This window comes from Schistocerca cancellata, chromosome 7, assembly GCF_023864275.1.
Source record: "Schistocerca cancellata isolate TAMUIC-IGC-003103 chromosome 7, iqSchCanc2.1, whole genome shotgun sequence".
Classification (NCBI taxonomy): Eukaryota; Metazoa; Arthropoda; class Insecta; order Orthoptera; family Acrididae; genus Schistocerca; species Schistocerca cancellata.
The window spans coordinates 600,018,485-600,040,094 of record NC_064632.1 but is presented as its reverse complement, the minus strand read 5'-3'; positions in this window follow the sequence as shown (position 1 = coordinate 600,040,094).

Sequence of the window (21,610 nt, the reverse complement as noted above, 5' to 3'; positions counted from 1 at the left end):
ATTCTGTACAATTTCTGTTGTTTGGAATTTAAAAAAACAAATTGGGCCAAGTAGTTAATAAATTAAAAATTTCTCTAAATTAATTCTTTGCTTCTCTGGACGTCCTGGAAAAGTACTGCAGATACACTCCTGGCACATTTCATTAGATTCACCAGATCAATAACAACAAAATAAATGGAAATTGTGCTTTACTTTAACCTCGTACAGTTTTGTGATGGTTTCATATTAATGAAGTTGCTAAATTTCAGGCAAAATCTTTTATTAGCTGTAACTTTGAGGACCTATGTTAATATGAACTTTTTTTGATAGTTTTACCTTTAGAATAACATGGGCCAATCTGTATGAAGTGGTCCAGTGATGGTTGCTTGACCATTTTTAAATATTTTAATTTTTTTAATATGTGGTTGCCCTATATTTGAGAAGTTCAAAACAGTTTTTTAAAATAATTTATCTTGCACCTTTATTGGATGGTGGCCATTTTTATTTGTAGGCGTGCAATGATTTTTCAGTCTGGTGACATTAGCGAACATTTGAATATCTCTGCACTGGGTTAAATTACAACATTGTGATTGACTTGATTGTTTTTAGTAAAGTGTCCTCTACAACATTGTCTATTACACAAAATACCCAAAATTATAAAATAACCAGTCAAAATGAACTATGTTATTTGGTATCCAAATTTTCAAAAATCCTCTTTTAGGCCCAAAAATAACACGTAAGAAGTGATTTATGAGAGTCTGTTTTTTCCTAGAGTTAGATAGCCTCCTATAGAGCAAGAACACTTTCAAATGTTTCCTTCATTTTGTATCAGTTTTTGGAATGTTTAAATTTTCATTTTTTGTAGAGTTTGGGGTTAGTTATCTCAGGTGGGACTGAATATAAAAATACAATTTTTGCTCAGTTTGTACACCTATATGATAGCAATGCACTGTAAAAATTTTAACATTAATATCTGACTGTGAACAAAGATATGAATTTTTGAAAATTAGGAAATAATTCACGTTACTCTACAACTGATCTTACGGCTGTTGCCTATTTAAATGGTTTATTGTTTCATTGTAATAAAATTTAATTGTGACATATATGTACACACATGCTCATAAATTAAGGATAATTGCAGAATGTGGTGCCACACAATGTGGCACTACACACAACACAGATCTGTAGGTCCATGGTATTAGTGATAAGTTGACAAAACTGTCCCGAAACACATGTTATAAAACCCCACTGTTTCCTGTGCATGTACCCCGATATCAATATGGGATATGATCACCATGCACACATACACAGGCCACACAATGGGTTGGCATACTCTGGATCAGGTGGTAGAGCAGCTGCTGGGGTATAGCCTCCCATTCTTGCACCAGTGCCTGTCAGAGCTCCTGAAGTGTCATAGGGGTTTGAAGATGTGCAGTGATACATTGATCAAGAGCATCCCAGATGTTCTCGATGGAGTTTAGGTGTGGAGCACAGGCAGGCCACTCCCTTTGCCTGATATCTTCTGTTTCAAGGTACTCCACGAAGGCAGCTTGGTGGGGCCATGTGTTATCATCCATCAGGAGGAAGGTGGGACCCACTACACCCTTGAAAAGGCGGACATACTGGTGCAAAATGTTGTCCCAATACACCTGACCTGTTACAGTTCCTCTGTCAAAGACCTGCAGGGGTGTGCGTGCACCGATCCTAATCCCACCCCACACCCTCAAAGCACGATCTCCATACAGGTCCCTTTCAAGGACATTAAGGGGTTGATATCTGGTTCCTGGTTCACACCAGATAAAAACCCGGCGAGAATCACTGTTCAGAGTATACCTGGACTCGTCTGTGATCATAACGTGGGACCACTGTTCCACTGTGTTCTTGACACCAGGCTTTAAGGGTTCTCCTGTGGCCAGGGGTCAGTGGAATGCACCTTGCAGGTCTCCGGGTGAATAAACCATCTATGTTCAGTCGTCTGTAGACTGTGTGTCTGGAGTCAACTATTCCAGTGGCTGCGGTAAGGTCCTGACCAAGGCTACCTGCAGTACTCCATGGCCATGTGCAGACACTGATGGTGAGATATCAGTCTTCTTGTGGTGTTGTACACTGTGGACATCCTGTACTGTAGCACCTGAGACACGTTTCCTGTCTGCTGGAATTGTTGCCATAATCTTGAGATGACACTTTGTGGCACACATAGGGCCCATGCTACGATCTGCTGTGTTTGACCAGCCTCCAGTCGACCTAGTATTCTACCCCTCATAACATCATCAATATGTGGTCTTTGAGCCATTTTCAACACACAGTCACCATCAGCATGTCTGAAAATGTCTGCACACTTACTCGCTGCACCGTACTCCGACATGCACCAACACACCTCTGCGAATGTGGACTGCTGCCAGCGCCACCGTGTGACAACCGCAGGTCAAATGCATCACATGGTCATATCCCAAGGTGATTTAAACCTGCAAACTGCCCACCAGAGTGTTGTTTCACCATGTATCAGCATTATCGTTAATTTATGAGTATGAGTGTAGTTAACACTATCACCCAATATTCATTTAGTTTATTTTTAATAATTCAATATTAAACAACAGGAGCTTTTGCTTTTCTTCTGTGGTTATAACAATGCCCATTTATGTTACGGGTTAATTGTCAATAAAGCAGGACATTATTGCTGGGTGTGGCATTGTTGTAATGTCTGTTCTGAAACCTCTGTTAGAGTGGATGTACATACTTCATTGGGATTGTAGAATGTGTTACTGTACTTTGTTCTGTGTGTAATTTGTAATTAATTTTTAGAGATTAATTTGAATGCAATAACACGGATGAACAGTGCTCTGTTCGACAGATAGCAAGGGAAGTGTCTCACAAAACAGTTTACAGTTCAGTTTCAAAAAACTTGAAAAATGTCAATGACTTTGATGAAATGTGACAAACTTTGTTTAAATTTCGAGTAAGTTCTTCTGTAACATCTGTGCATGAGTATCATGAGGAGAAATATATTTTGAAGTAAAACCACATTTTTTGGAAGAATGTGCTGTGATCAACATAAGGCTCATAAAAAGCCTATTACTAAAGGTTTGAGGGAAATAAAACTTGAATATTTGTCCTTGTTATGTGAGAGTGAAACGGCCTCCCAATTTAAATGTAATGTGATTCGTGGAAATTCCCTGTAGCCAAATTGTTGCTCAAAAATATTTGCTGTGAATCCAAAACCAGAATCATGTAACCTTGTTAATGACATTTATATTCCTAATGAGGAAACAGTTAGCGTATTGGATTTTGCTTGTTCTAAATTAGAAAATAATAAAATTAAGTAGCAGAAAAAGAAAAGCACCTATTGAAAATAAGGTATAATAAATTTCAGACATAATTAGAAAAGACTTGAAATTGTGCTTTAATAATACAGATACCAACATTATTTCAAAGGAGAAGAAAACCTATCACCAGCATCATCTGAAACTGAATATTTGAGCTTAATGGAGAAATTAAAAATTAAATGTTCAGTGACATCTAGAGAGGAAAAAGTTAAAATTTTGACTCATGGTCAAGAGAAAAAATAGTTCACGAATTCAACGTTTCTCATCGTTTGCTTAAACTAACCCAAAAATTATTGAAAGAGCAAGGCCTTCTTCCAGTTTTAGGAAAGAAGAAAGGAGTAGGTATAAGTGAAGAAACATTAAAAACATCCAGCAGTTTTTTGATGATGAAAACAGTAAAAGGTGCCCAGATTGCAAAGGTAGCAAAAGAGTTATTATAAAAGGAGTTGAAGTAACAAAGCAGAAACTACTAGTGCTGTCAAATTTAAATGAACTTTATGTAGCTTTCAAAAATAGTTATTCTGAATGCAAAAATTGGAAGGTAAAAATTTCGTGACTTCCGTCCTAAATGGTGTATTTTGGCTGGATCCTCAGGGGGACACTCCGTATGTGTTTGTTTATATCATCAAAATGTCAAACTGGTGATTGCGGCTGCAAAACTCAGTGATGAAAACAGTTATGACGAGTTTGTGTAATAAATGCCCTGGTAAGGAAACTGTTATTGAATTGTTTCAAGAATATGATGACAAAATGCCAGACAGTATTACCTTCAAAGAATGGGTCACAACTGACAGGGCAGAAATGATAACAGTGGTTAAATCTCAGGAAGAGTACTTGGAATCTTTGATAACTTACAAAAACTCTAGTTATCACTATGTTTCTAAAATCCAAAGTAAATTTTTTAAGGACAAAAAAAGCACAACTTCATGAAACTGAATGCATAGTGCTGGCTGATTTTGCAGGAAATTTTACATTTGTGATTCAGGATGCAATACAAGGGTGCCACTGGGTCAATGACCAGGCAACACTGCATTCATTTATTCTCTGCTTCAAAAATGAGAAAGATGAAGTTTGCAGTTCTTCAGTTTGCATTCGAAGCGACTACTTGGAGCACAACACTTTGGCTGTACATGTGTTTCAAAAGTATGTAATAAATTTCATAAAAGAAAATTTTGCCAACGTTCAGAATCTGATATACGTTTCAGATGGAAGTGGTAGTCAGTGTAAGAACAAAAAGAATTTTTCAAATCTGTGCAACCACAAAGTAGGCTTTGGGTTGGAGGCTGAATGGCAGTTTTTTGCATCTTGCCCTGGTTAAAATGCATGTGATGGAGTAGGAGCTACAACAAAATATGAAGTAAGTAAAGCCAGCCTACAAAGACCAACCACACACCAAAATCTCAGATACAGGACATGTATGTCTTTTGCAAGGATAATATTAAAGGCATTACCTATTTTCTGATCAAGAAAGAAGTGGTTCTGCATATGAAAACAACACTTCAAACCAGATTTGAAAACTGTACAGCAATAAAAGGAACAAGGCATTTCCACAAATTCCTTGGCATTGCAGAAAACTTAGTTCAATGCTATGTAACACCGGAAACCGAAATTTGAGGATCATTATATCAGTAAAATTGCATCTTTGTCTTTTTCTTTAACATTGAATGACATAGTGGCATGTGTGTATTATGAGCAGTGGTGGCTTGCAGAGGTTGAAAGAATAAGGTTGGAAAACAATGGTGTTTTTGTGCATTTTTACCACCCTGCTGGCCCAAAATATCTACTAGTGACAAAGTTTGGAAGGAAACTCTCAGTGCTTGAACTTAACCACAGCAACTGGGGCGTCTTATTCTATATCACAGAAGCTGTCTGAAGAAATAAGTGTTCTTAACATTCACCAACAGGTTTAGGAACAGTCGCATCTCGAAGGATGTTAATTGAAAATATTTATTTTAAGCATGTCAAAATAATATAAATGTTAATTTCAGTGATGTTTCCTCTTTTTTTTTTATAATTCAGTACCTTACTGCAATAATAACTGATTATATCCCACCAGTGTCACACATGAATAGGCAACAGCCATAAGATCCGTTGTAGAGTAATGTGAATTATCTCCTCATTTTCAAAAATTCATAACTTTGTTCACAGTCAGATATCAATGTTGAAATTTTTACAGTACATTGCAATCATATAGGTGTACAAACTGTACAAAAATCATATTTTTATATTCAGTCCCACCTGAGATAACTAAACTCAAACTTGACAAAAAATGAAAATTTTCAAATTTCAGACATTCATAAAAAATTAAGGAAACATTTATAAGTGTTCTTTCTCTGTATGAGGCTAGTAGTGTATGATATCTAACTATGGGAAAAAATACACTCTCATAAATCACTCCTAATGTTATTTTTGGGCCTAAAAAGTGGTTTTTGGAACTTTTGATACCAAACTTTGGAGGTCATTTTGACTGTTTATTTTTTAATTTAGGGTATTTCGTGTAACAGATAATGTTGTAGAGGACACTTTTCTAAAAACAATCATGTCAGTTGCAATGTTGTAACTTAACTCAGTGCAGAGATATTCATATTTTTGCTAATGTCTCTAAACTAAAACATCCTCGCGCACTTACAAACGAAAATGGCTGCCATTCAGTAAAGGTGAAAGGTAAAAATTTTTTTAAAACTGTTTTGAACTTCTCAAGTATAGGGTAATCAAATATAAAAAATTAAAATATTTAAAAATGGTCAAGCAATCAACTCAATTTTTATCTAACCGCTTCATTTGGATTGACCCACATATTAAAATATTTACATATCATCGTGAATCACCCTGTATAATGAAAACGATAGTTGATACTCACCATATAGCAGAGATGCTGAGTTGCGGAAAGGCTCAACAAAAAGACTGTGGGAAAGTTAGCCTTCGGCCAACAGGGCCTTTGTAAAAAACACACACACACACACACACACACACACACACACACACACACACACAAAACCACAGTCTCCTGCTGGGGCGGGGAGGGAGGGGGGAATAGCAGGGTAGGAGTGGGGGACAATAAAGTGCTGCTTGGAGCATGCAGGCATGAGGTGGGGAGTAGGGCAGCTAGGTGCAACGAGATGTTAAATGCAGGGTGTGGCAGAGAGGCAGGGGTAATGGAAAAGGAAAGAAGTAAAAAGACTGGATGTGTTGGTGGAATGAGTGCTGTGTATTGCTGGAATGGGAACAGGGAAGGTACTAGGTGGGTGAGGATAATGACTAACAAAGGTTGAGGCCAGGTGGGTTAGAGGAACACAGGATATATTTTAGGGAGAGTTCCCACCTGTGCATTTCCGAAAAGCTGGTGTCAGTGAGAAGGATCCAGATGGCACAGGCTGTGAAGCAGTCATTGGAATGAAAGAAGTTGTATTGGGCAGCGTGCTCAGTGACAGTGTGGTCCAGTTGCTTCTTGGCCACAGTTTGTTGGTGGCCATTCCTGCCCACATAGAATGCAGCACAGTGATTGCAGCTTAGCTTGTACATCACACGACTGGTTTCACAGATAGCCCTGCCTTTTATGGGATAGGTGATGTTTGTGACTGGAGTGGAGTGGAGTAGGTGGTGGTGGGAGGATATATGGGAAGGTCTTGCATCAACGGGGATATGTAGGACAGATATTGCACCTAGGTCTGTACAGGGATATGAGCCATAGGGCAAGGGGTTGGGAGCAGGGGTTGCGTAGGGATGGACAAGGATATTGTATAGGTACCGTGGGTGGCAGAATACCACTGTGGGAGGGGCAGGAACGATAGTGGGCATGACATTTCCTATTTCAGGGCACGACGAGTTGTAGTTGAAACCCTGGCAGAGAATGTAATTCGGTTGCTCCAGGCCTGTGTGGTACTGAGATACAAGGGGAATGTTCCTCTGTGGCCGGACTATGGGACTTTAGGAGGTTTTGGGTGACCGGAAAGATAATGCACAGGAGATCTGTTTTTGTGCAAGGTTGCGAGGGTAATTGCAATCCATAAAGGCCTCAGTGAGGCTCTTGGTATATTTCAAGAGGGACCACTTGTCACTACAGATGGGATGTTCGAGAGGCGGTCCCTCTCAAAATATACTGAGGGTCCCACTAAGGCCTTTACAGATCGTAATTTCCCTCACAACCTTGTACAAAAACAGATCTTCCATACCTTATCTTTCCAGGCACCCAACACATCCCAAAGTCCCACTGTGCGGCCACATAGGAGCATTCCCCTCATGACTCAATACCACACAGGGCTGGAGCAACTGAATTAGAATCTCTGCCAGGGTTTAGATTACGTCTCGTCGTGGCCTGTAATGAGAAATGTCCTACCCTTCCCACCCCTCCCACAGTGGTATTCCACCACCCACTGAACCTACACAATATCCTCATCCATACCTACACAACCCCTGTTCCCAAACCCTTGCTCCATTCTCATATTCCTGTAATAGTCCTAGATGCAAGACCTGCCCCATACATCCTCTCAACAGCACCTACTCCAGTCCGGTCACAAACAGCACCTATCCCATCAAAGGTATGGCTGCCTGTGAAATCAGTCATGTAATCTACAAACTAAGCTGTAACCACTGTGCTTTTTTCTATGTGGGCATGACAACCAACATGCTGTGTGTCCACATGTATGGCCACCAACAAACTGTGGCCAAGAAACAACTGGATCACCCTGTTGCTGAGCATGCTGCCCAATACAGCCTCTTTCATTCCAATGACTGCTTCACTGCCTGTGCCATCTGGATACTTCTCACTGACATTAGCTTTTTGGAATTGCACAGGTGAGAACTCTCCCTAAAATGTATCCTGTGTTCCTGTAACCCTTCTGGCCTCAACCTTTGTTAGTCATTATCCTTACCCATCTAGACCCTTCCCTGTTCCCATTGCAGCAATACACAGACTTCATCTACCAAAACACGCAGTCTTTTTACTTCTTTCCTTTTCTGCTACCCCTGCCTCTCTCCCGCACCTCCCATTTAACATCCCACTGCACCTAGCTGCCGTACTCTCTAAGCTGCCGTACTCTCTAAGCTGCCGTACTCTCTAAGCTGCCGTACTCTCTAACTCGCTCCTGCACATTCCAAACAGCACTTTACTGTCCCCCACCCCTACCCTGCTATCCCTCCCATTCCCCGCCCAAGTCTCTTCCGTACCCCCACCTGGTTGCCTCTCCCATAATGTGCTGCTGCACCCATTCTGCCTCCAGCTGCAGTTTTCTAACTTTCTGACAGTCTTTTTGTTGTGCCTTTTTGCAACTCAGCATCTGTACCATATGGTGAGTTGCACCTATCCTTCTAATTATATTGATAATAAATTAGTGATGGTCTTCATACTGAGCAACTAGTTTCCAGCATATTCTTCACATGCCGAGGGTTCTTAGAGAGGATGCATTGTCTTATGATGACAAGCACATAACAAGAAGTACACAACTTATATTTTACTGCACCGTCAGCTGTGCCAAGAGTCCACAGATCCTGTTGTCTACTGGCTAGCATTGCTGCCTCTGGATAATGGGGTCCCGGGTTCGATTCCCGGCCAGGTTGGGGCTTTTTCTCTGCCCGATCACTGGGTGTTTGTGTTGTCCTTATCATCATCATCATCATCATCATCATCATCATCATATTAATCATCATTCGTGACAGTTGCTAGATTGATTGAGATAAACATTGGATTGTGTAAAAATTGATCTTTGTACGGGTGGTGATGACCGCGCAGTTGAGTGCCCCACAAACGAAACATCATTATCAGCCATACCAACTGGTGGAAATAATTAACAGCTGTTAAATAAACATTCTGCCATCAGCAGAGCAGTGAGTGGCATATGGATGTGTTCAGCAAGACTGTGATATGTCAGCTAGTACGCCACCAGACTTGTCAAAAACTGATCTTATACAACAGCTTGACCCGTGTAATAAAAGAAAGTGTGTTCATTAGTTCACAGAAGAAGAACAAAGTCCCAGCATTTCAAAAGCACACTGCAAATGAGGTGGTTGATAGACAACCAAATCAACTGATGAGCACCAGTTCGCATTTGAGGAGATGAAATGAAATTACTTAAAGCATCAAATGTTTACTAAGCAACCCGACTCACGGTCATTTGCAACATCAGGCTCTGGCCACTTGTGCCCAAACACTTGACTTCACACTGTCCCTAGCCCTGGTACGGCACAAACAGGATGAAGTACAAACATGTCCCAGAAAAATAACTCAAGATGGACATGTACGCAGCACATGTCCACATCCTCACACCAATTGCCTGTCAACTTGCACCACATAAAATCTTTTTCCTCGTACAACATCCACTCCCTCTAGACACATCTGCCACAGCAGTCTCTCTGCTTGTTGGACAGTGGAATGGAGTTGATACAGATTTATCACTACTATTGGCCTCATCTCACACTGCTCCACCCGAAACAATCTGTCACTGAAAAGTGCCCCATTCTGACATGCAGTACAGTCCAAGACTGGATATGATTGTACCGTAACCCTAAAGAAGCTGTTTTTGCCCACTCCATCCAGATAGAGCATTATCTTGTGCTCCATTAAGGGGAAAAATGTGTTGCAACAAGATAAGTTAGGTGCATGTTTAGAAGGTGTTGTATTTTTATTACAGCTCAATCACGGTTTGTGTAGTCACTATTGCTGTGTATTAAAATGATCCCTTTGGATAATTGATTCCATCCCACACTGCTGTGACCAGCTTTGTTATTCTGCTTATTGTGTTACAGCTTCCTTATTTGCAATAGTAGTGACATGAACATACATTCCATTTTTTTCTAATGTGATGATCCAGCAGTGACAAGCCCTTCAAAGCGTAATCATAAAGTTTTGATTTCCACCTCAGAAAAAATAAAGTTAAAAAATAAATTTAATATATGTAATGGCTATTAGAGGTACCAGAGGTTAGTCTTTAGACCGTAGCAAATAAGACAGAAAATGAAATTGAGGGTAGGAAAAAGCTTAAATGCTTAACTCTACTTTCAAATGTTTGTTTACAAAGGAATACTCAGGAGAATTGCTCCAATTTATACTTCGTACCACTGCAAAGGCGAGTGAAATCAGTATTAGTGTCAGTGTTATTAGGAAATGGCTGAAATAATTAAAACTGAACAAAGCTCCTGGACACAACTGAACCTCTATCAGATCCTATATTGAATTTCTGGCTGATTCAGCCCCTCTTCTATTTATAATCTGTCATAGACCCCTTGAACAAAAGCTCTGCTGTGTAGTTGGAAGAAAGCAACAGGTCACATCTATCTACAAGAAGGGTAGTAGAAGTGATACACAAAAGTACTGTCCAGTATCCTTGGCATCAATTTGTTGTAGAATCTTAGAACATATTCTGATCTCAAACATAATTAGGTATCTTGAACATAATAACCAGAATAGATCTGATAACATCGATCATATGAGATTCAACTTGTACTTCTCACACATGACATATTGAAAGCTTTGCATCAAGGCAGTCAGGTGGATGCAGTATTTCTTGATTGCTGAAAACCATTTGACTTGGTACTACACCTACACTTATTTTCAAAAGTACAATTGTGTAGGATATCAAGTGAAACTTGTGACTGGGTTGAGGACTTTTTGGTAGGGAGGACACAGCATATTATCTTCGATGGAGATTCATCATCATCAGATGTAGAAGTAATTTTGGGTGTGCCGCAGGGAAGTGTGTCAGGACTATTGCTGTTCATGGTGTATAGTAATGACCTTACAGCCAATACTATCAGTAAACTCAGTCAGTTTGCAGTTGATGCAGTTATATGTAGAGAAGTACTGTCTGAAAGAGGCCACATTTATATTCTGTCAGATCTTAATATGATTTCAAAGTGGTGCAAATATTGGCAACTTACTTTAAATGTTCAGAATGTAAATTTTTGCACTTCACAAAACGCAAAAGGTAGTTCCACAAAATGAAAAAATGTAGTTTCCTGTGACTATAATGTCAGTGAGTCACTATTGGAATCAGTCTGCTAATATAAATACCTGGGTGTAACATTTCGTAGGGATATGAAAGGGAATGAACATGTAGGCTCACTCGTGGGTAAAGCAGGTGATATACTTCGGTTTATTGGTAGAATACTGGGGAAGTGCAACCAATCTACAAAGGAGATTGCCCAACTATTTGGGACCCATACCAAACAGAACTAATGGGATATTGAACATATGCAGAGAAGGGCAGCACCCATGGAAAAGTGTTATAGAGAGCTAGAGAAACTGAACTGGCAGATTCTTGAAGTTAGATGTGAACTATCCTGAGAAAGTCTACTAACAAAGTTTCAAGAACCAGCTTTAAATGATGACACTGGGAATATACTACAACCTCCTATGTATGGCTCACATAGGGTTCATGAGGACAAGATTAGAATAATTACAGCACACACACAGAGGCATTCAGTCTGTCATTCTTCCTGTTCACTATATGTGAATGGGACAGAAAGAAACTCTAGTAATCCATACAATAGGATGTACTGTCTGCTTTGCACTTCATGGTGGATTGCAGAATATGGCTGTAGGTGTATATGTTGCACACACTGAAATCTCTGTGGCATGGATTGCAGCACAGTGTTAGAGGAGACGAAAAGAAATGGTGCGGCCAATCCGCACTTTTATGAATGGGTCACAACTTTCATTTTGGCTTCTAGTTCCCTGCTACGGTACTGTGGTGTGGAGATTTCAATATGTGGCAGGACCCTAAACATGTACCTGCAAACAAACATTTTGTTTTATTTATTTTATCATGTTACTTTATTTATTTTATTTTGACTACCATTTCTATCAACTATGGTGGATTTAATGTGACACATATATTTGCTGGTTTTAATTCCAGTGCTCCTACTTTAAATTATGTTCTGTTAAAGATGATTGAAAGTGATAATTTGCCTTATTAATATGCAAGAACATTCAGAAATCCTCTTCCCAGTTATGTTACAGAAATTAGAAAGACAGTGCTCATGTCGCCGCAGTGTCTGGAACATTATGTGACTGAGATGCCTAGTCATTAAACCTTATACTAGTATAACAGTTCAATGTAGATTGTGTAAGATGCACAGTATCAGCACATTTGATTGTTACCAGATTGTGGGTACTTGATGAACGGTACACTCTGTGTCTGTGATTATGTGGGCTGTGAGCTTGTTCTGTGCTTCTGTGACAAGGATATTGTTATAAAGTCAGATTGAACACACACATTTCAGAGACGACACAATACATGTAAGTCACAGAGCAAGTAGACAAAGGAAGATGTGTACACGGTAACAGTCAAAACAGCACTGAGTCCAAGTCTAGCGGCCGCTGGCTGGTTGGCCGCTTAGGTGGCGCGGCTGCTGCATCGCTGGCAGACAGCGCCACATGTAGAGGACGCGTGTAACTGCGCAGCGGCACTTTGAAAGATTGGCGAGGCACAACACTTTTCCCCTCTTTGAATTTTTTGCACTGGTCTTGGTGGAGGTGGCCTGTAGATTGCTAACGTCCATAGGTGTTGTTTGACTGGCCGTAAAACCTCGAGGAGGAGGCTTCCTGTACGGATGGAAGTGTCCCTGATGATAACGGGTCGAGATGACAGCAGACGTAGGGGTCGAATCTGCTGGGGCCCTGTGCACCAATCTACCCATTGCGGCAAGTCCGGTTGTTATAACAGGAGACATGGGCAATGTGTTGGCGTCCATAGGAGAAGGTGAGTAGAGTTGCTCCGACAGATGAAGGTCATCCGGTTCCTGCATGGGTACGTCTCCTGGTGGCCTCAGTTCTTGTGCTGGCACCGAGATGATGGTGAGAGGGCTGCATTGTGAGTAGTGAAAGATGCCAAGATCCCGAGCATCAGGTAGAGCCGAAGGTGGTTTAGCAGCATTTGGAACAGGCGTTGCTGGCACACGAGGCCAAAGCTGATCCGAATGACGCACTGCAACACCCATGTCTGTCTGGATTTCATACAGGCATCGGCCACGGTGTCGTAAGATGTGGCCAGGACTCCATTTTGGCCGTCCGCCATATCCCCGTACCCATAAAAGGTCACCGGCGGTGAACCAGCCAAGCAAAGGCACCTGCGGCCATGAGGTGGAAGGCCACAGAAGATGACGTAGCATGCGGGGCTGTTGGCCATGTAAAAGCTCAGCTGGGTTGTGGTCGCCCATGGGGGTGAAATGGTAAGAAGCTGGAAATTGAAGAAGCGCATCATCAGCAGCAGAAGAAGTCAGGAGTTTCCTCATCTGAGTCTTAAATGTGCGGACCAGACGTTCAGCTTCACCGTTTGACTGTGGATGGAACGGAGGGGCCGTGACGTGCATGACGCCATGACAGGCACAAAAATCCGCAAATTCGGAAGAGGCAAATTGCGGACCATTATCAGTAACAAGAGTAGAGGGAAGGCCTTCCAAAGAGAAAATGCGAGCTAGAGCATTTGTGGTTGCCGTGGTGGTAGGCAACGTGCAATGGATAATGAAAGGAAAGTTAGAGTAGGCGTCAGTTACGAGTAGCCAATAAGCACCTAAAAAAGGTCCCATGAAGTCAGCATGAATATGCTCCAAGGCTACTCAGGCGAAGGCCACAGTGACAAAGATGACTTCGGGGCAGCGGCCTGTGACGCACAAGGGCCACAGGCAGCGACCATGTGTGCGATTTCATAATTGAAGCCAGGCCAGTACACGTGACGGCACGCCAGAGATTTTGTGCGAGAGACACCCCAGTGCCCTTGGTGAAGGAGGCACAAAGGCGACGCACGCAAAGACGCAGGTACCACAACACGCGGTGAAACATTGTCGGTGGAAAGAAGGATAACACCATCCCTAACCGTGAGGCGGTAGCGCAAAGCGTAGTAGTTATGCAACGGATCAGAAGTCTTAGCGGATGGACGATCTGGCCAACCTTTCTGAATACAGTGTAAACCCAGGAGAGGGTAGGGATAGAACCCGTAGCAGCCGCCAGCCGGTCCCTGGTGATGGGGAACCTGTCCACAACCCGCTGCTCGGCAACATCCAGGTGGAAACACAAAAGTTCGTCCCTATCGAATGCCAGATCAGGACCCATGGGAAGGCGAGACAGAGCATCAGCATTCGCATGTTGAGCCATCGGCCAGAAATGAATCTCATAATTCAAATGAGACAAGTAAAGAGCCCAATGCTGGAGGCGGTGTGCAGCCTTGTTGGGAAGTGACGTTGATGGATGAAACATGGAAACAAGTGGTTTGTGGTCTGTAACAAGATGAAATTTGGATCCATAAAGAAAAACACCAAACTTATGAAGAGCATAAATAATGGCCAAAGCTTCTTTCTCAATTTGAGAATACTTTTGTTGGGCATCCGTGAGCGTTTTGGAGGAATAAGCAATGGGTTGTTCCAAACCGTCAGAAAAACGGTGCGCAAGGACTGCACCGACCCCGTATTGAGAGGCGTCCATGGCAAGAACGAGATGTTGGCCAGGTCGATAAGTAGCCAGGCACGGGACCTGTTTCAGTATAGTCTTAAATTTTTTGAAAGCCACATCGCATGATGCAGACCAGTGAAAAGGCACGTTTTTATGCAATGGCTGAGCCACCAAAGCAGTAGACAGTAAAACCTGTGATAGTATGCTATTTTCCCCAAGAAAGCCTGCAGTTCTTTAACAGATGGAGGGCGAAGAAGGGCATCGATCGCAGCGACAGTTCGCTGAAGTGGACGAATACCATCCTGAGAGAGTTGGAACCCCAAGTACATGATAGATGCCTGAAAAAATTGTGATTTCTGAAGATTACACTTAAGACCGGCAGTCTGTAAGACATGAAAAAGTGTGTGGAGATTCTGAAGATGTTCTTCAGTGGTACAGCCAGTGACAACAATGTCGTCCACAGTAACTGATACACCCAGGGACAGGGAGCAATAATTGTTCCAAGAATCGCTGAAAGAGAGCAGGGGCGCTGGCAACCCCGAATGGCAATCGTTGGTATTGATAGAGGCCGAAAGGCGTGTTAAGGACCAGAAGCTGCCGGGAAGCAGCGTTGAGAGGAAGTTGATGATAAGCTTCTGACAAGTCAGTTTTAGAAAAATACTGACCTCCAGCAAGTTTAGTGAACAATTCTTCAGGTCGAGGCATAGGGTAAGTGTCGATAAGGCATTGAGCATTTACAGTGGCTTTGAAATCGCCACAGAGACGAATATCACCATTGGGCTTAGCAACGATAACGACAGGAGAGGACCATTCACTGGAAGTGACAGGAAGCAAGACCCCTGAAGTAGTGAGACGATCCAGCTCCCATTTTACCCCATCACAAAGGGCCACAGGAATGGGCCGAGCCCAAAAAAACTTAGGCCGAGCAGTGGATTTGAGCGTGATATGAGCTTCAAAGTCATTTGCACAGCCTAACCCAGGAGAAAAAAGGGACAAAAATGTCGTCAAGGAATCCAATCAAGCATAAGGAATAGCATCAGAGACAATGTTGGCCGAGCATCTATGGAGAACCCAAAATCGCGAAAGGCATTGAAACCAAAAAGATTCTCTGCATTACTCTGGTTGACCACAAGTATGAGAACAGTGCGAACAATGGATTTGTAAGATACCTCAGCATTAAATTGTTCCAAGAGAGAAATCTTCTGTTTATTGTACATCCGTGATTGCCGAGTGACAGGTGATAGGATTGGAGAACCCAACTGAAAATACGTCTGAGAATTAATGACAGTGGCAGCAGAACCAGTATCCACCTGCATGCGAACATCCTGACCAAGGATTTGGACAATGAGGAATAACTTCCCTGAAAGGGAAGAAGTACAATTGACAGACAACACAGAAGCAGAATCAGCGCCAAGGTCATGACCAAGGATTTACAAACGGAAGACACATGACCCTTCTTTTTGCAATTGTGACACACGGCCCAACGTTGGGGACAATCCTCCCGTGAATGTTTCGTGAAACACCGCGGACATGAAGGAAAGTGCCGGGGGTTTTGCTGCAGTTTCTTAGAGGGTTGTTTACAGTTAGGCCGAGGCTGTGCGTGGAAGCGTACTGTTGCCACATCGGCCGGTGGGGACATGCCGCACGTGTCGTCAACAGCGCACAAAGGTTGTATTTTCCCGACGTCACCCCCTGTCTCTATTTGCGCTCCAGCGGCACGAGAAATTTCAAAAGACTGCGCGATGGATAGGACTTCATCTAGAGTCGGATTTGCTAACTGAAGTGCACGTTGCCTAACTTCTTTGTCGGGCGCTGACCGGATAATAGTATCCTGTACCATGGAATCGGCATAGGATTCTTTGTGAACGTCAGTAACAAATTGACACTTTCGACTGAGGCCGTGAAGTTCAGCAGCCCAAGTGCGATAAGATTGATTCGATTGTTTTTGATAATGATAAAAGGCAACACGAGTGGCTACCACATGCGTTTGCTTTTGAAAATAGATAGACAGAAGTGAGCACATTTCATCAAAGGACAAAGATGCAGGATCTTTCAAAGGAGCCAATTGCGACACTAACCAATACATTTGAGGAGAAATCCATGAAACGAACAGAGACTTACGTGTTTGTTTGTCCGCGACATGAAATGCCAAGAAGTGCTGTCGAAGACGCTTTTTGTAATCAGACCAGTCTTCTGCCATCTCGTCGTAAGGAGGAAAAGGAGGTATAGACAACGATGAGAGACGCCCAGCATTGGATTCCGCGATGAAATCACGAATCACAGATGTGAGAAGCGTTTGCTGTTCTATGAGACCTTGCAATAGTTGCTCTAAAGTAGCCATGGAAATCTGTGGGTCAACGATGGAAAAGAAAAATCACTACCTCGTCGCTAATTGTTATAACGTCAGGTTGAACACACATATTTCAGAGACGACACAATACATGTAAGTCACAGAGCAAGTAGACAAAGGAAGACGTGTACACGGTAACAGTCAAATCAGCACTGAGTCCAAGTCTAGCGGCCGCTGGCTGGCTGGCCGCTTAGGTGGCGCGGCTGCTGCATGGCTGGCAGACAGCGCCGCATGTAAAGGACGCGCGTAACTGCGTGGCGGCACTTTGAAAGATCGGCGAGTCACAACAGATATACTGTGAGTATCTTGGTTCAAGGGAAACTGCCACCCCTGCAGTAATATATTGTGAACTACAGTGCGCTGAGTTGTCAAATTTCGCTCTGTCAGATATAAGGCTCACATTACAACAAATTATTTTTCTATTTAATGATGAATAAAAACAAACAATGAGCAGCCTTTCCATCCAGAGGCACCTTGTTGTAGGATAACTTGATGTGAAACATTCCGGCAGATTAAAACTGTACACCAGACTGGGGCTTCAACCTGGACCCTTTGCTTCCACGATCAGTTGCTCTACCAACTGAGATATCCAAGGTGTGACTCATTATGTGCTGTCACATCTTTACTTTCACCATTGTCACTCTCCTACTTTCAAAACTTCACAAATCTTCTTCATACCTTGTTGGACTACCACTCCTGTATGACATGAGTTTGGAAAGTAGGAGAGGTACTGGCTGAAAAATGGTGTGAAAGTGGGTCGTGAGTCATGCCTAGAAGTCTTGTCAGTGGGGCTATTGCCTGCAAGGGGCAAAGGTTCCAGGTTTGAGATCTGGTCTAGCCCACAGTTTTAATCTCCCAGGAAGTTTCGAATTGGCACTTACTCCCAGCAGGATGGAAATTCATTCCGGAAAGGGCACCCTGCTTGTTCCTCAGCGTGTCATTTTCCGCAGGAAACAGTTCTAATCATGGCCACAGGAACACTGTAATTGATGGCAAGAAGCATGGGAAAAGGCCACCTGGGTTAATGGGTCACTGAATGTGTTATTAACATGTGCTGAGAGGGTAGTGTGTGAGTGTGTTGAAAATCATGAGGCAGTGCTTTACCAACAGCTCACCACAGGTGGTCTGTAACTTCAGGAAGTGAAAGCACAACTCTGTCATTTCAGAATTATGCAAGAAATATTTGAGGAGCACTCAGTGGACACGAGAGTGCTGCGGCGGCCCTCTGGGACACCATTGAGTGTTTACCATAGAAGGTGGCTTAGTAGTAAGGACACTGCATTCTGATGTGGAACGAGCTGCCGAAACCCCATCCAGCCATTTGTATTTCACTTCTCCAAGATTTCCCTAGATCGATTGAAGCAAATGGTGGGATGGCGCTTATTAAAAATGATACTGGCTCAATCCATACTGAGTGGTCCAAGAATAAAAAAATTGGTTGCTTGACCATCCCAGAAAGATTTTATATTTGCTGGGTGAATTCCCCAATGTTTAGTAGGCACAAAAATATGTTTTAAAAAATTTATTCTTTATTATTTTGAAATGGTGTCCATATCTGTTCCAGGCCACATGTGTTTATTCGTATTTGCAAGCATCTACATTGTTTACAATTATTCAGTAGTGGATTGTCCTAAGCCTTTCAGATAAAATGCATTTAGTTCAACACACTCTGGGTTACAAATTATCATCATTATCACTTAGCTGAACGTGTTCTTTAATATATTTATAATAGTTCAAAGTTATCAGCCACAAATTTAAAAAACTCAATTTTTCAACAGTAGTTTTCTCAGATTTAATATTTTTTCTGCTATTGTTCTGTATAGTATAGTTACTTTTTATAGTGTGTCAGTGGTGAGCAGCTTACACTAAAAAAATTCACTATTTTAAAAAATGAATTTTTAAATTTTTTCCATTTTGTGGTCTGCAATATCTTTGTTGGGGGACCAGATAAAAATCTGAAAATTTCACACTTTTGACCTTCATGATATCAAATTTCAGTTTAAATTTCAACTTTGAAATTCAATTGGAAGTTATGGAAAAAAAATTACAGACACGGGTCAGAAATACGTTTTTTAACATCTGTGATATCTAGGCTTATGGAATAAAATACATCAGTTACAGTATATAATTTAATCATATCTATGATTACTTACTTTTTAATGAAAATAAGCCAACTAATTACATTATATTCTCTTCTTATTTGTTTTTAGTACATCGCTCATTGAACATTTGAGAAATTTGTTCACTCAGTTTAGGTGTTAGATTATAAGTTCGCCCAGTCACAGTTGTAAATTCCATGGGAGACAGCTTCCTTAATACATTTTTAAGTGGCATCCAAACTTGATGCTTCTGAATTTTTTTAAAAGATGTCCTTGATCCTGGAGGGTGATAAAATAGAACATGTACATCTTCGTTTTGAATGTCAATATTATCAACTTCGCCAATCCACCACTGTTCATCATAAACACAAGCCACTATGCTTTTATTTTGAAGAACCAGTTGTACAAGTTTTCCACACTGATGAAGTTCACTGTCAGGCAAAGTTGATGTGATCTTACACTTCAGTAAGCTGTGTGAATGGGATATGAAACAATGAAAAGATAGAGTGCCTTTAATCTTCTGACAAGTGTTGTACATTTCCTTCAAAACAATGTCATAGACTTCTTGTATTTCCTCACATTGTACAAAATCATAGGTAATTCATTTGATATGTTTTTTTACAGAATTCCAACATTTCTTGAGGTGTTATGATATGATTGTCATCGGTCCGCTGCAGACTTGCATTTGTGACAGCTCACTTTGTTGTACCCCCGACACCATCACAAGCATTCTTCCCACGGCATGAAGCGAAAAACTGCCACTCTACATCAAACCCAAAATATTCTTTATGAAAGGAGATGTTAATAATTTTTTGTTTTGTTTTTATATTGACTTGCTGCCCCATCCGAAAAGTAAATAAGTTTTTTTTATGGAAGGGTGCGGCTGTTTAATGTAGTTTGTTAATTTTAGTTGAAGAATGTGCACTGCTGTAATGTTGTGTTTGAGGTAGTGACTTATGACACAAAAGCTGTGGCTCATTAGTTTATCTTCATCTTTATAATATAATAAAATGATGCATTTTCAGATTTTCAACATTAGCCACTAACACTTCAAAAAGCTCTTCTCGTGATTTTATGACTGACACCATTTCAGTTCTGTCTTGTGTCACCCATTGTTTGTATTTTATATTGTCAGGCATCAAATTGTCTTCTTTGGATTCTTAAGACATGTCAAGTAAGGCCTGTCTGCATGGACAATCTTCACATTTTCCCTTGATCATACAATTGTAACTGTCAATATTGCATACCATAACTTCCAAAAAGTCTTTATAGTCAACTCTAAGATTGGCCCCATCTATCATCAACTTTACGCTCTGATGATACTAACACACAGATTATGGGTGCCAGATGCCCCTGCAACAATATACCATCTTGGTCTCATCTCGCAAAACTTTGATCTTCCAATTTTAATGTCAGGATTTTCTTTTTTAAATTCAGTGAATAGTTCATTTACATTACACAATATTAACCTTTTTTGTCTTTGAATCTTCGTACCATTTTCTTTCACAGAAACACAGTCTTTTTTTTTTGCCAGACATCAAACGGCTGTAATTGCCATCATCATAATACCTAATAATGTTATTGATTGTGTCTTCATCTACGAAATTAGATGCACTTTTCTTTTGTAATGCTGGTAAAATTCCCTGTTCTTTTACTGATTGCCTTGTTAACTTAACAAGACATTCTGACACATTAAATTTTTGCTCAACTCCAAGAATTCAGCAGTAAATTGATAATCTTAATTTTATCCTCTTTATTTGAAGTACTCCATTTAGTTTTTAGTTTTTCTATCAAATCATCATATTCGGTTGGTGAAGTTTTAGAACTTCAATCTGTTTTAGTACAAATTGTATTTTGAAATCAAAATTCGAAATTCTTTTTGACTGTAGCTGCCATTTCCCAATTTTTGTATTCAAGGCACTTGGTCTTTTATCTTGACTTAGTTTTCTAATTTTACCAGCAGGCGATATACCCAGGATATCACAGGCTGTATCTACTTTTTTAATGGTTGCTGATAAGTCACAAATTTCTGTATCTTAGGTTCCACTATCCTTTCCCTTGTGAATTACAAATATCTTATGATTTTCCTGGTATGGGATTGACAAAAAGGCTTTTTATTTTTAGAATAATGATCAAATGTTATTTCTCGCAGACCTTTTGTTATAGGTTTCTTATGTTTCTCAGAAGGGTTCATGCAAGACAGGCCAAAAAAGTGATGAAATTGTTTTAAATATTTCATTTCATGGTACTTTCATGTTGATGTGATCTCTGGGCTGCCTCGTAAGTAAAACAACACTTTTTCTTCTCACTGTAATCTTCAATTAAAGTAATGTCTTTAGGATACACTTCATACACATTTTTATGACATACTTCATTAATAACAACACTAACAGAACACTGAGACACCATTTTTCAACTGCACACAACAAGAAGTAAATAAGTGTGAGTAGACAATTGTTATTGTAAGGGGGAAGACAAT